The sequence below is a fragment of the Scardinius erythrophthalmus genome, assembly GCF_964197995.2.
Source record: "Scardinius erythrophthalmus genome assembly, chromosome: 20".
Taxonomy (NCBI): Eukaryota; Metazoa; Chordata; class Actinopteri; order Cypriniformes; family Leuciscidae; genus Scardinius; species Scardinius erythrophthalmus.
Genome location: NC_138240.1, coordinates 19,934,418 through 19,950,439, shown reverse-complemented (window position 1 = coordinate 19,950,439; position 16,022 = coordinate 19,934,418). Strand labels below are relative to the sequence as shown.

General features: G+C 37.1%; 1 protein-coding gene across 8 annotated transcripts in view; it reads left to right on the top strand.

Annotated features, from left to right (window-relative positions):
- Positions 1–3,931: 3,931 nt before the first annotated feature.
- Positions 3,932–16,022, top strand: part of gapvd1 (GTPase activating protein and VPS9 domains 1) — a 45,172-nt gene continuing 33,081 nt past the window's right edge. For 4 of the 8 annotated variants that reach the window (XM_081349611.1, XM_081349609.1, XM_081349608.1 and 1 more), the window contains exons 1-3: positions 3,932–4,089; positions 11,492–11,667; positions 13,330–14,743. The gene's annotated coding sequence lies outside the window, so the exon portion shown is untranslated. The remainder of the gene's footprint in view (positions 4,090–11,491; positions 11,668–13,329; positions 14,744–16,022) is intronic. The other 4 variants (XM_081349612.1, XM_081349610.1, XM_081349607.1 and 1 more) reach the window with 2 other exon arrangements.

Below are 16,022 nucleotides of genomic sequence, written 5' to 3'. Positions count from 1 at the left end.
TGTCTGTGTCTCCTAAAACAATACAACATGTGACAATAGTTATTTTTAACTATACCATTTTTATTTTTCGTTTTTTTACATTTAAACTATAATTTAGTATTCAGAGTGCAGGAACTCTTTCATAAAGTTAAAAACGGCATTACAAACAAACAATAAGCAAATTTCACACACAGAGTAGGTTACAGCTAAAAAAACACATTTCGTACTGAAATGTAAGCCAACTATGGATTTTTACACCGGCATATTAAACGTGCAACAAACCTGGTAACTTATTACAGCATCATTTATAATTTAACGTATAATGACACGCATCTGACGCAAGGCTTTAGCAACGGCGTTTTCATTTCGGCGCCCATTTTAACAGATGGCTTGATTTTGATTTGATTTACACCATAAAATAATCACGACGAAGTGTGCTAATCAACACGAAGCTCGTGTGAATACCGACAGTTGTCATTAAAGCATGTAATTCTTAACACAGGAGCCCATAGATTTTCTGCCCATAGCCGCTGTAGCGCCGGGGTGAGGTGTGTAAAATACTACCGCGTCCGCGCTGCTGAAGCCCGGCGCAAGTCTCCTTCGCGCCCCGCGGTCGGAGGATGTGTGATCCGGGGTTACCAAACCAATATGGACCGCGAATATAACATTACCTTCATATTCTACGAGTTACCAAACATTGAAAATAAGAAACTGAAATAATAAGTCACTTACCACAGAGTTGTGAAGCACTCCTCTTGCGCTACCCGAAAGTCGACGACACGACCGTTGAAGATCACAAATGCCTCAGAAGATTTGAAATTTACAGCAATATTCTGTATTTTGAATTAAACCGCCTAGCGACCCCAGAATGCATTGCAGTTTACAGCAATATGCTGTATTATTAGAAAACAGCCAGCTGCTGTAAAATAATGCTGTAATTTTTACAGCAATTCATTACAGTGTATATATATATATATATATATATATATATATATATATATATATATATATATATATATATATATATATATATATATAAATGTTTATTATAAATTCAGCGTCTTATGAGGAGCTCTCATAAAGTATTTACATCAGTTTTCTGTTTGGAAATAAAGTAACATTTGTGTGGCCCAGAAAAAAAAAAAAACTCTTTACTGATTTGTGATCACGATGCTACTGTTACTATGAATCCATCTGATGTAAGTGTGAAACTCGTATGTGTTCTCAGAAGTACAAACCTATAGAGAGCAGATATTTGAGCTGTAGACTGGCAGTAGCTGAAATGCAAATGAGCATATGTGAGCGTTTAGGGGAAAGATGTTGATGCACATGACATGAGGTATGTTTCTCGAGAGAACAGTGACAGTCTGTAGCCGACGCTGATTGGACAGATACAGTTCTCAGGGGAAATGCAGCGCCGTTGGTCTCTCTTAGCTCAATGTGATCTCAGCACAAGTCATAAGAGAGATCAGAGTAGAATGAAGAAACAACAAGGAGATAATAAAACATGAGACAAGCTATAAAACGATTATAAAACAAGCATGAAGAGCGAAGAAAAGTGAAGAAGAGATCAAAGAAAGCCGAGCATCATGAATGAGCAGACAGCAGAAAACCCAGCCATTGTGCAGAAGTGGTTGCAAAAGAGGAGAAGCCGAGATGACAGAGAGAAGGAGGAGGCAAACATGCAGGTTGAAGCTGAGGAACATGATCCTGCTGTTCATGAAGAAATGGAGGAGAAGAATGAAGCATCAGAGGCGGTTACAGGCAAAGAAAAGGAGGCTAGAATCCATTCAGTCTTCTCTTTGGTGAGGAGTCAGATCAGGACGCAGGCCGGTTTGGATGGTCAACGCGTGGGCATAATGGATGTTGTAAACCAAATCAAGGAACTGGAGAAGAGCAAGAAGGAACATCATGAACCAACACACACAGTTGAGATTAGCTCATCTGAGGAGAACGCAGTGGATCAGGCGGTCCAGAAAGAGACTGTAGAAGAGCAAATGACTGGGGAGAATAAGAAGGAGAGAGGTGAAGAATTATGTGTAGTCTTGTTGGAGGAGATATTGTTGAACATTGAGACATTAAAGAAGGATCTGAGAGAGGAGCTCGCTCAGCTTCGCTGCGACATGCAAAGCTACACGGAGCGGGCGCTCTGCGGCCTGGAGACCCGCCTGAGAACACAAGCGCTGGCTCGCACAACTCCCACTGCGCTTCCCAGAAACCACACAGTCGATCCCATGGAGACCAAGAAACAGAGACCTCCCAGCATGCCTCCCCTGGGAACATCTAGGAGACGAGTTCTCAACCGCACAATGACCACTATCACACCTAAAACTTGCCTACCTCTTTCCCTGGGGCCCCGCTCCAATTCAGAGCCACTGGGGGGCTGGGGTGCTGAGAACGCCTCCAAAAACAGCGCTACGACGTTGTTGAGAAGTCATCCTCCTGAGCCGTTGCCTCCTTCTCTACCTCCTGCACAGAAAGTCAAGAAGGCTTTGCGAAGCAGGACTCGCATGGGTAAGCCAGCATGCTAGAGAGGTCTGCGACCCAAATACTATTGCTGGGAAAGGTCATTAAAATGCCGTCAGGGGAGACACCAGCATCATTCTGTACTTTCAGAATCAATGATAGAGATCACAAGATAAGATGATTCAATATGAACAGCTGCGGAGAGAGCTGAGGAGCACAAGTGTTCTCTTCTGTGCTATTCCGTGTTGTTTGTCCATGGAATTATTGAAGACAACCAAGAAAAATAGAAAAAAAAATAGATGCACCGAGGAGGTGAATGTATAATGCTGATTACTAAGACATTGCGACAAAATATACAGGATGAGGTACAGATTAAATTAAACTCTCTCAATCTTTTTATTTTATCACCTGTGTGCTATAATGTATCACATTTCATCACTGTAAAAAAAAAGTTGCTGCATTAAATTTTTAAGTACAATCAACTTGGATGTTTAAGTCATTTCAACTTAAATGACATTAAACTGACTTGAAACATGAGTTGAATCTTGTATAACTTGTAAAAAAAGTTGAAAATTGCTTTACTTATTTTGATGAGTTTAAGCAAAGTAAAAAACAAACGTTGTCAAAACTTATTGATCATATATCTTTATACAGTGTATTGTACAGAATGATTTTTGTTATTACTGAACTAACGAAACAAATATATCTCTAGATTAGGATCCTAATCTATGTATTTTAGCTCTGTCAAACTGTATTAATCAAATGAACAGTAAGGCATATGTAATGTTTTGTACATTGAAAAAAATTACAATAAGATTCAAATTGTTTATGATTTTCAAAGTTGCACATAAGCTTATAATAATTTAGATTTTATTAATTTGTTCACATTCACTTTGCACATGTCATTATAAATGTGATATTAACATTATGCACATGATTGGATGTATTTTGTCATATTGTCAGTAATAAAGAAATTAATGCTATTCATCTGTATTGTATTTCTTATTATTAAGTTCTTATTATTATGCATACAGGCACAGACAGCACCCCTCTGCAATTTAAGAGCAGTTATTGTTATTATTGCAACATCAACAGAAAGGCAGTCATATTTGAAAGATTAAAAAAGAAAATATAACTAAATGTTCCACAACACACCATAAAATAGTGCATATCTTCGATTGTTCTATAATCAAATGATGGTAGCGACACCTGCTGATCAAACAATTTATTATCCAAAATACGTTTGTCAATTTAATGGTCTCATTGAATCTCGAGTTCTCAGTCAATCCTTAACTCTCTAAAGTAGTTAAATGTATAAATAGTTTTTATGTAATGTTAAAATAAATGGTGGAAAACCCACTGTAAATACAAAACGAAAAACACACTCTAAAAAAGTTCCATACGCTGCAGGTCTGCGCAGGTTTGAAATGCGCATGCGCACGGCGCGCGTCCCCGTTTGATGACAGCTGTGCGCTGTGGCTGTTGCTAAAGGGAGGAGAAAATCTCACGACGGAGGACTTTTTTTTATCTCTTTCATTCGCAGCTAGGACCTTTGGAGGACTGTAACGAGAACTCGACTGAAAAACCGACCCGTACCAGTCGCGACTGAATTTAAAACGTCATACCCAGCCCTCAAATTAGTCGGTGAGTCTGTTGTGCGCTGTCTCGAGCTGGTTAATGTGACACTTTAGCGAACTGAGCGTTAGCTGCTTGTTGGCCTGCTTGTCTCGGTCATGTTGTCACTTTTTGTTTTTTAACCTCGTTTTTTGCCAAACTAAGCTTTCAGGAACATATTTCGATTTCTTGGCATATTGTTACCTGACTGTAGATTTCAAAGCGCTATTAAACGAGGGATTTCATTTATTGTTGCGCTATAAAACACGATGATTCTTTTGCTTTTTGGTCGCTGACACACCGACTCTTGCAGCTTTTGTTGTTGTCATGCACTTCTCATTGACAGTCATGCTGGTGTGTTAATGCCAGCTACAGTGTTTTATTTGACAGTGTAAAGCCCTAAGTGGTTTGAATAATTTCCTTTCAATGTGAATTGCACATGTATTTACAGCCGATGTTTTGTTCTGTTGTCACTCGCGTTATTAGATCACGCGCTGCTATATCTCTGTGTTTACAGATGGCTCTTATATGACTGACGTTTCCCATTGTGATCAAAATATTATTGTGAAAAATTATTTTCTGTGATGATGGATGACAAATGCTCAGCCATGCACACCTGCGACAGTGTTGTTTGCAGCAAATCTCTAAATTCTAGGGTTTTCATACTGGTCACTTTTTTCTGGAAATAAGTGACCTAACTACCCCTAAAGGTAGGTTTAGTTAGCACATTTTTACACAATGGTAATTTGACGTGCTTTACATAGGAATTATAAAATGTAAGAAAAATAACATTGTTTAAAAAACAATGTTAAAATAAAAATAAATGGATAAAAAAACAAAATGGCAAGAGCAGGAGTGGGAACTGATGTGATTCAACTGTTAATGAGACCAGCAGCACTATTGCGAGTTTGATGTCGCTTTATACAACAGTTCATTAAGCAAGAAGTTTGTTTTATACAGACATTGCCAAGTTTGTAGGAAAAGCCGGCATGAATTTCACCCCATCTTTTTTAAAATGCATGCTATAGATCTTATTGTGAACAATTTTTCCATGGTTGGTTAATTTGTTATTGCCATAACTTGATCTTCTAGTGAAAATGACAGACTTCTCTCTAGTGATCTATGCAGGACTTCACCACTCATTTAGTCCCTCCAAAATTGAATGCAAGATCACATTCATTTTTGAGTGCAATACCCATGTCAAAATCCATTCAACATTTGATGCATTGAACCAAGTCCCACCCTATATTTTTTCTTTCTCGATAATCCTTATCACTGGATGTAAGTCACAGTACAGAAGAAAATATCTGTTGCTACGTCCATTTCATTGCAACTTTAATTGCCTATGGAAATCGTCCCAAAAAGATTTGAATGGGTTTTTGGGTAATTTCAGGGGAGGGAAACTGATCCATACGGCTTGCTTGCTCAAACACGCGCTGCTGGTCTTTTAGACAACTGCCAAATCCTAGAATGCTCTTGTTTTCTAATCAGTCAGCTGTGTGTGGCTGGCACATTACGGACTGCTTTTCTGATCTGGTTCATCCCCCAACTGTTTGGCTGTCCTTTTGTAGCCTCATATTGAGGGTATGAAGCTCCTCCCATTGCATCTCCTCAACACATGCCAAAGCTGTGACATTAGGTTAGCGGTGCTCTTTGAGTAACAGTCTGGAGTTTATTTGATGCATTATCTATTTTATTGGGGCTCATATCTCAACACCTTCTTTCACTGTTGTCTTGAAAGCTCAATAAGAATGTTTCGTGATGCCAATTTACTCCTACCTCTGCCAAATGTCCTTATGTTGAAGTTCTATGTCCTGATGAACCATTTCAGTGTTAGTGGGAGGTTTCGCATTTTTAACAGGCTGCAGTTTTCTGTCATGTGACTGAGGCAATGTACAAACTGTTGAGGTGATGCTGAGGTCAAGCAGGATGTGTTTTCAGCAGGGTCAGGAGTTAGGAAGTGTGAAGCTTCAGATAGTGTGTGTGTGTGTGATCATGAGTGAGAAAGAGAGTGCACTGACACATCTAGTAATTTCAGAGGGGCCCTTAGCATATTTTTCTTGGCGCCTTGCTGTTGGTATTTGGCAAAACTGAGAAAACTGACAATTCATGAACATCATGTGCTTGTAAACATATTAGGATGTGATTCAGCTTCTTCTGAGATTTAAGTTGTTTATTTCAGTTTGGTGCAATGGTTCCAGAACTAATTATATTTATTTATGATGACTTAGGCTATAGCTGTGTGATTCTGGATAAATTGAAAATCTAGGGCTGCCCTCGTCTAAAGATTTTTCTAGTCGACTTGTAGTTGTTCATGCTATTTTAACGCTTTTATATTAATAAGTCATATATCATAATAATTAGCCTTTAATTGCCTATATATTACATAGCCTAATCAGCGCTCAAACACACACATAAAGCTTTCAACAGCGCATTGGCAAACTTAATGATTATGAGTATGTCTTGAAAATACAGAAAGAGACTGTCTAAACATTTGAATAATTTATTGATAATGTTTTCTGTGTTTTTGGCAGTAGAGATTAGGACTAAGTCATGAATGCTGACTCGTCATCTCCGCATTAGTGGACACGCCTAGCTGTTTAAAAGTAGCCTAGATATTTCAAGCTTTCTATAGATTTAATTCTCATGTCTGTGAGGCAAGTATGAACTGAGTTTCAGTTTGTTTTGTGATGTGACTGAGACCAAGACTGCAAAAAGCGCATCCTGTTTGTTTTCATTATTTTACAAAAGCACATAAGCCTATTTTAAGTTAAATGCAAGTGACGGTGCCGGCACCTGTATGTCATGCAGTAAGCACGCTCTCCACAAAAATACTTGATAAACACTTGTGTTCACTTGATAAACTTTCAGTATGATGCATCACTGGCCTCATTGGGACAGTGACAGTTTCGTCAACTCTTGTCCATCGGGCAGTCCTTATTGTTGAGCCCTGTATTTGGATCTAATGCGTCACTTGCCGTGTGTGTAAGCCCCTCCCTTTCTTTTACGTCGAATGCGTGTGTGTGAGAGAAAGCGACAGAGGGCGCTCTCAGCCAAACTATGATGCGTAAATTATATATTTTTTTACCTGTAACTTAATCACAGGCGAGTGAAATCATGCAATTTACTAGCCATTGGCTAATTATTTTTTTAGTTGTCTAGCGTGAAATTTGGTCACAAATGGGAGTGATTTACTTGCAGTGTAGAGGGTTGAATAGACAACTAAACTAAATAACATGTAATTTACTAGAGAATCTGACAAAATTAGTATTTTTTTAAAAATATGTAATTAATGTTATATAATTTTTTTAAACCGTTTGGAATGGGGAATAATAAATGAATGAATGATTCAATGACTCAGTCATAAAGACTTAGGCTGCATCCGAAATTGCATACTTCCCTACTATTTGTAGGCAAAAAACATCCTATATTGTAGGCTAAAAACAGTATGTGACAAAAGAAGTATGTCAGAATTCCAGTAGCACCTCAATGCAGTACACAAGATCCGAGGGGAGGAGTCGGATCTTATATAAGGGGTGGAGATTGGTAGGTTTAGGGGTGGAGATGGGTAGGTTTAGGGGTGGGTTTAGGGATCAGGGGGTGGAGACGGGTAGGTTTAGGTATATGTAAGGTGGGAGGAGTTGGATTTTATCCAACTCCTCCCCCTGGATTTTATGCTCTGCATTGAGGACCATCTCCAGAATTCACACAGTACTCATAAAAGAGTAGGCAAAAAATACCTGGATGACCTACTTCTTCTGGCGAGATTCTGAAGTGGGCATACGATAGACACTTTACTATCCCATGGGGAGACTTTGTGAATGGCAGTGAAGCGACGTAACTTACGCTGGTACGTCACTTATTAATGACAGCATGGTGCATGATGTAGTACATCTGGATTACATTCATGCTACGCACACTCATACTAGGCTATATAGAACATACTTTTTTAGCGGTTGTGAAGTAATTATTTATTCTTAATAGGCTAAGTACCTACTCAAGAGATTTCTGATGCAGCCCATACTTGTTTAATCAAAGTTAAAGTCAAAGTTACTTTTAAAAGGTAATTTACTCTATTTTGATCGCTATACCATAGACATCAGTGTTTATATCCAAACTATTAACTTTTATCTCAGGACTTCTGTGTAATTTGAATTATTGTAAAACAGAAATAATGATAATGTGTGTGGTTGAAAAGACTGTTTGTGAAGCTCTTTCATACCTATACATGACAACTGCTCTTTCTGGGTCAGCGGCAGCACCAACGCAGATTTGAATGTTTACTGCGATCAATCCCGAATCATAAGATTGTGTGGGTGTTTGAATCGAGATCTTGATCGTTTATCGATTAATCGTGCAGCTCTATGATGACTTTAAATAAGAATGCACCTATTAGGCCTACATTCTGGCAGATACAGATATGGAATAATTAGCCTATTTTATTTGGCCGATAACCAGTAAATGACTGATAGCCTTTTTTATATATATAATATATATATATAAAAAAAGTTTTAAGTTATTTAAAAGGCAATAACAGTTATAGTTGCAACTTTATTGTTTTAGGTTAGCTTATATCTATTCCAAAATACATTTTCTTGATGGTAATTGAAATACTTTTACTGGATTTATATGACAGTTGTATGCTAAAATAAAGAAAAAATAGTGAAATGGACTTAATGAATGCCCACTTCAGAAATACTTTTAAACACAGTTTTAGGGGAGTGGAATATTTGCTGTATTTCTTTATTTTTGAGGAATCATTTGTTGGCCTCCTCTTTCCGTACATGACCACATTTTTCAGATCTGTCAACAACTTCTCTATCTACAACACAAGAAGTTTGATGACTGTTTCTGAGAGCCGCTTGAATTTGTAATTCTCAGGAGGCTTAGGCTGTGTCATCTGTGTGTGAACTTCTGTTTGTTTTGATTGGTCACTTGGTTATTGGCAGGCATGCTATTTTTGGCTCGCTATTCCATCAACAGTCAATTTTTTCTGAGGTGTAATTTTGTTTCCATGTAATGGCATGCACAGGTGTTTCTTAGATCCTTCGTGTTTGGTGACTTTTTTGTGAAATCTCAAAGATGACTGCTAAACTGTGCATGTGGTTGTTATTTTATCTCCGGATTCTTGCCAAGGTACTCAAACTTGCTTTGTGCACTATTTTTGTGAACCACAGAGATATTGTTTCACATTTTCTAAAGAGAGCAGAAAGCATCCTGGGTTGGAGATATTTCCGCACAGTACTCCCACACTCATGTTCACCAGGCTGGTGCAATGAAATAGATTTCTCAGAGAGACTTTGTGCTTGGTTATGGGATTTTCAGTGGTCAGTTAGATGCCAGTAGAAGCGGAAAAATGCAGATCCGAACACCTTAAAAAGGCTTTCAGTAGAGTTCCACTGACCAAGTGTTATCTCTTTGCATGCACATTTATGTAGTTGTAAATGGAAATGTGGTTGGGATGCTTGGCCACCGAAAGAGTATCCCACTCCACATCACATCCCCTGCTAGTCATGTTAGCTGCCTCTATTTCTTAGATGTCTCTTTGTGCTCATAATTGCCATGAAATTGAAAATTGTATACTTCCACTCTGGATTTCTCATCTGCTCAGTCACTCCACAATACTGTCCATTGCAGAGTCAGACTGCATTCGTTGCTGAATGTGTGGGTAATTTCTCTCATGAGTGGTTTGGTCTTGTGCATTGTAGTAAACATGTGAAAGTGCGTAATGTTGCATCCAGCCTGTGATTCATATCCCGCAGAGCTCCTTAATGCTGTGCTTTAAGGGCACTGAGAGCAATGATTCAACCAGATGCAAAGAGGAAGAAGAAATGAAAAACGGATCCTCGTTAAGGCGCCAACCTAACCTGAGAGTTATGCTTTGAATACCAGTGTTATAAAATTACTGATGTAAATGTTCCCTTAACAGAGTTTTTTTTTTGTTGTTGTCATTGATTCACAACTTTGGATTGTTACAACTGTGTACTCGTTTCCGGTGCTCAGGTACTCAAAAGTAACCATTTTATTATGTTATATATAAGCATTTATGAACCTCTTGTCCAACAAAAGACATTTAATAACATCCTTTTTCTCCAAACTCACTTCATAACGACAGTTGAACATCCTTATGTGAGATGATGTGGCTTCTTACACCAGAATAAGGCAGTCGTGTGTTTATAAGTCATGTTTACTCAAAGCGTTTCAATCTTCTGTTTATTATGGTACAGCAATGATGCCCGATAGGGATTTTCTGGAATGATGTGTGTTATCTACTTCTGCGCAGGGCGTATTTGGCGTGTCTGCTTTAGAGCGCCCTCTGGCATTGAGATGGAGCAGCCGCACTGCTCTGACAAGCTGCGCATAAAATAATCGCAGCCTTTGCCAAAATTGTGTGTGGTTTCATTGCGATTAATTGTGCAGCCCTATTAAATATTATCAAATAGGCCTATTATTGAAGGTTGCATGAAACAGAAGTGGCTCTTATCTTTTCTTCCCTGTTGCCCCCCCCCCCCCAAAAAAAAATTAATCCCACACATCTATAACAAACACTACAAAACAACATTTGATAATTATAAAAAAAAAAAATTGAGCACCAAATCAGCATATTAGAATGATTTTTTGAAGGACTATAAAGCCTGTAGTAATGACTGGTGGAAGTTCTGCTTTGCCGTCATAGGAATACATTTAATTTTCAAGTATATTGAAGTAGAAAACAGTTATTTTAAATATTAATAATATTTCACGTTACTACTATTTTACTGTATTTTTATCAAAAAAATACAGCTTTTGTGTGTTTAAGAGACTTTAAAAATGAAAAAAAATTAAAACTCTTCCTGATCCCAAACTTTTGAATATTAATACATTTGTTCAAATTCAAATTAATATATAAAATGATTTAATCAGCTAAAATTAGATCAGAAATCTGAGTAAATTTGCATAAAATGAATTGACATGGTAAAATAACAATTATATTCAAAGAATATTTTTGTCAAAAGTAAAAAAAAATTATAAATAAAAAGTACAGTTTTGAGTTTAACAAGTTTTGAGAAAGGTTGATGTCTTTAGACTAGGAAGACACCAAGTCTAATGCCAAGTTAGTGTACTGTGTGTTGCATTCAAGTGCTATCGGCTTGCTCAATCCGTACCCTCTTCATTCAAATGAAAGCGAGATCAGTCAATTAATCACAAGAAAATTGTAGCCTAGTGAACTGTAACTGTCACAGCATTGGACTGTAATTGATATGACAGTACTGAAATATCAGCAAGTACCCCAAAATAATTTATTGGTATTTGTACTTGACCTTTAAAAACGTTATCTGTACATCCCTACTTTAATCCCCTGGGCTATGTTCTTGAATACGTTTTGACATTTTGTTCTCTTGCATAAGAATACACTAAGCACACATCCATCTCTCTCTCCATTCCTCCTCAGAGTGACTGAGTCTGCTCTACCTGATCAAATGCTGTCAGATCTAATCCAAATGCTGCTCTTGAGAACAGAGGAACTGAAAAAAGGACCTTCCTCCTGTTCCCAATGCTTTTAGAAAGTGTGCCTTTCTATGTGTTGCTAAAAACAGCATCGGCTGCAGTCCAAAACCTGAAAAAAGTGTAAGTAGACTAATCTTTGGGTTTGAGTTGCTTGTGAATTTATTGCTGCTGACGCTGAGTCAGAGGATTGCAGTGCGTCTTATCTTAATGCTTACCACCTAACATCCCTGAGATGTTAGAAACACTGCTGCAGACTAACTTATTCATCTCAGCCTGTGTCCTTTTGTGTAAGATGTGAAACGTTTCCATTTTTCATAGATCCATTGATGCTTTGTTGATATTTTTGATCATCGAAATAGGGCGACTGCGTCTTGAAAACACTCTTGGCTGCTTCAACTTCCTGTACCAGAAATTTGGCACTGCAAGAAAAGCAGCGTGTTAGTTAAAAAGCCTCTTTTTAGTTCTCTGTGGTCCTATTATGGTCCAGTTTATACTTTCCCTCACTGCATGGCTGCAGATGTTTTGTCTAATATGTTTAGTGTGAGAAAAAAGGGACCATTTTGATGATAGATATTTGGAAACCTTTAGTTTCTTTTCTGTTTGCACAATTAATAATTTTTTTTTTTTACTGGTTTAAAATAAATGATTGAACTATAAAAGTCAATCTTAAAGGGATAGTTCACCATAAAATGAAAACGAAGTACTCATGTAAATTAAATGTCCAGCTGAATAGCGACATAAGGTATCCATGCGGCATGCGTATATTCCAAGTGTTGTGAGGGTAGCTATACGATATGTAACAATGTAGCCTTTTATTTAACAAAAATCCTGACCTTGGCTGATGGTCTTCAGTGCACGGTTCCGCGACATGCGTGTTCTTGAGACTCAATTAGCGCAACAATTCACTCTGTCTCGCCCAGAAAAAGCACACAAATTGTGAGAAGTCAAGATACAAAAACGTGACACGAAATACAATCCATGCCTTCTTCTCTGAGGTCCATAAAAGAAAGAAGGGCGTACGGCATTAGAACAACACCAGGCCGAGTTATTTATGACTTAATTTTAATTTTAGAGTAAACTATCCCTTTAATAAAGAATTATAAATAAGAGATGCCATTACTGTCTTCAAAACATAGTTCAAAATAGAGATACTATTTATTTTAATGATGCATCTTGCTATCTAAGCAGCATTCCTCTCACTGTTTCTGTAGTACTGGAGGTTAGCCTAAATTATAAAATATTTTTGTCATAAAACATTTAAAAAAATATATTTTCTTAGAAAAGTTTGTCGGTATGAATGATTTTGAAAAAAAGCAAAAGAGCAGCATTCATTTGAAATAGAATTCTTTTATAAGTTAACATTATAGGCCTACTATGTGTAAGGTCTTTATTCATTTCTTAAAAAGAAAAATCTAACTGACCCCAAACTTTTGAATGGTAATATAATGCTATTACCATCTGATACCATATGGCCAACTAAGCTAAGTTTAGATCTTTAGAAAAGTAGACCTAGTTGTTTGCTTTGATTCATAGATTTTCTTTGGTAAGCTTATTTAATGCTTACTCAGTGTAACACAGCACATGCCTTTGCTATTTATAAGCCTATATTGACACTTACAGTAAAGCACAAAAGCCAATACAGCTACCTTAAACTTTCTCAGAATAGAAGTAGAAAGTAAGTGAAAGGGTGGCCTTTTCCTCTGCCCCCCAGGCTAAATCTCCACATACCTCTGCATTCAACCACAAAACACAGTGAGTGCATTGATGTGCTTTATTTGGCAGGATGACAAGAGGTTGAGCTGATTCAGGAGTGAGTGGTACAAGAGGCCTCCGCGGATGTACTGATATTCCGCTCTGTGTATTTGTGGGCTGCTACACGGATGCGCAGGGGCCCGGCTCAATCGAGGGCATCTCGGGGCTGCTCTTCATCCCACGTTCTCCTGTCTAACCGTGCTTTACAAAGACCTCTTTGTGTCTCAGGAACGGTCCATGAAATTATTAGAATTTTCTGCATTTTCTCTTGTTTGAATGTTTGCATGTGCTTTCTGTTTGTCTACATCCCTCCGCTATGTGAGAAGGCGAAGGCGACTAATGTGATTTACATATTGTTTTTTTGGCCATTCATAAAACAAAGTGCCTGCAGGTCTGGCTGGTAATCTCAATCTACTACTACATTTTTAAGATCAGAATTTTTATTGGTTAACATAGTTAATGTACTGTGAATTAACATAAATGTGAATGTTTTTATTTACTAACTTTAACAACGCGCAAAATATTTTTACAGCATTTATTACACTTTGTTAATGTTATTTAATGCATTAACTATGTTAACAATTGAGACCTTATTGTAAAGTCTTACCATTTAAATTTTAGTAATTTTGTTATGTGATTTAGTCTTTTTTTTGTGTTCAGCTTTACTCAAATTGAATTAAAAGTATTAGTAATTTTAGTAGCCTACTTATTTGTATTTATTTCAGTTAGTTGCCAAGGCTGCATTTCTGTTTATCTAGTTCTGAAAATCTAGTTTAGATTTAATATTTATATTTTATCATCTTGTTTTCAATTATCAGAAACATTTTTTTTAATAGTTTTAGTTAACAACACTGATTGATTTACATATTTATTTTTTATATAGTTCTGGAACACTTCACTCTGATTGGTCCTTCACTGTATTATTTTGAGCTTATTTGCATGGTAACTGACTTTACATTACATTATCTTTCACTTATATATGATGGATTTTGTATTTCAGTAACATTAGAAATGTAGTTTGAACTGGGCCCTAAAATACATTGGTGACCAAAAGCAAATTGCATGCAGAGAGCATGTGTTTGTTTTTTTCTGAATAGTTTGTGTTCAGGCTGTGATAACTGGTGAAGGATACTGTCTAAAAGACAGCATTTTATGTGGTCTTTGCATTGTTAGTCATTATAGTGAATGATTTAACAATGGATTATTAATGGATTTAACTGTTGCAAAGTCCTTAATACTCTTAGCTGCATTGGTGTAGAATGGTTTTGGTCAAAGATTATGGCAGAGTTTGTGCATGGCATCAGTTTTGCACACAAAACCAATAAGCAGAAATGATGCATTTCATGCCTTGCTTCTTTTTACGGCAGTTTCAGGGGGTTAAATGAAACGCATCGAAGCTAAGTGCGTAGTTGCCATTGCTGTGTGCTGACTCTGGGTTAAAAAGGTGAAGTAATTAAAAAATGCTTTACTTCAGCATGCCCTTTGGACCTTATAAAATTTGTGCAATTTTTTTATGCTGTATGCCCGTGTTTATAGTCTCATAAGTTCCCTGTACGAAAATTGCTCTATTCTCTCCTGTCTCAGAGGAAATAGAGCAGTCTTCCTGTTTAAGCCTGATTGTTTGTCTTACACAGTTGGATTTGCGCTATTCAGCAGCTCTGTTTATTGACTTTATCTCTAGTGATTTTACTTTCATAATAGGCCCCACGTGCTTTTGTCCTATAAGTTATGTGTAATATTGAGATGTGCGGTCCAGCTGTTATAATGGGGGTGTATTACTCAATCCTTGTTGGGACCAGTTTAGGGTTAGATGTTGTAGTGACACTACACTCCAAAGGAACCAAACCTGCTGCAGGATAAATACTTCTGCTTACTTCCCAGAAGTAATTATACCTCTTATTCCAGTGATGACCGGTTTGACATAGGGCTGGGCAGTATATTGAGTTTGTATGATATATCAGTATATTTTTATAAATGATATAGGATGAGGCAATACAGTTTATCGATATACAATAGTTTGATAATACGAGCGCTTTTGAAAAATTGCAGAGGACACGGATTGAGCAGTTGCGAGGAAAAAGCATAATCCAAATTGTCCAAAACATGAGAGATGCCTTATATGTTATCATCCAAATACCCTCCGTGATGTATATCATGCATCTCCATTCAGCCAAAAAATACAGAGATCCATATCACCCAGTCCTAGTGTGTGACACATCCACACTAGATTTGGCAAGTAAACAATGTTTAATGAAAAATATAAATGTGTTTTTGTCAGTACAAGTATAAATGTGAACAACTTTGGCCTGAGAACCTTGGCCAAAATAGCTTTATTTGATGTGAATGAAAATGTCCTGTCCATCATACTTTTGCATTAGACATGCATTTTAACATAACCTAGCTCTTTACAAATGTTTGGTCACACTTTAAATTAGAGTCCAATACTCACTGTTAACTATGACTTTTGCCTCAATAAACTCCTAATTAGTGCTTATTAATAGTTAGTAAGGTAGTTGTTAAGTTTAGGTATTGGGCAGGATTAAATGATCTATAATATGGCCATGCAGACTACGGCATTAATATGTGATTTATAAGTACTAATAAACAGCCAATATTCTAGTAATAAGCATGCTAATAAGCAACTAGGTAATAGTGAGAATTGGACCCTAAACTAAAGTGTGACCAAATGTTTAGTAAAAAAAACCCAAAAAACTCCAAACTGT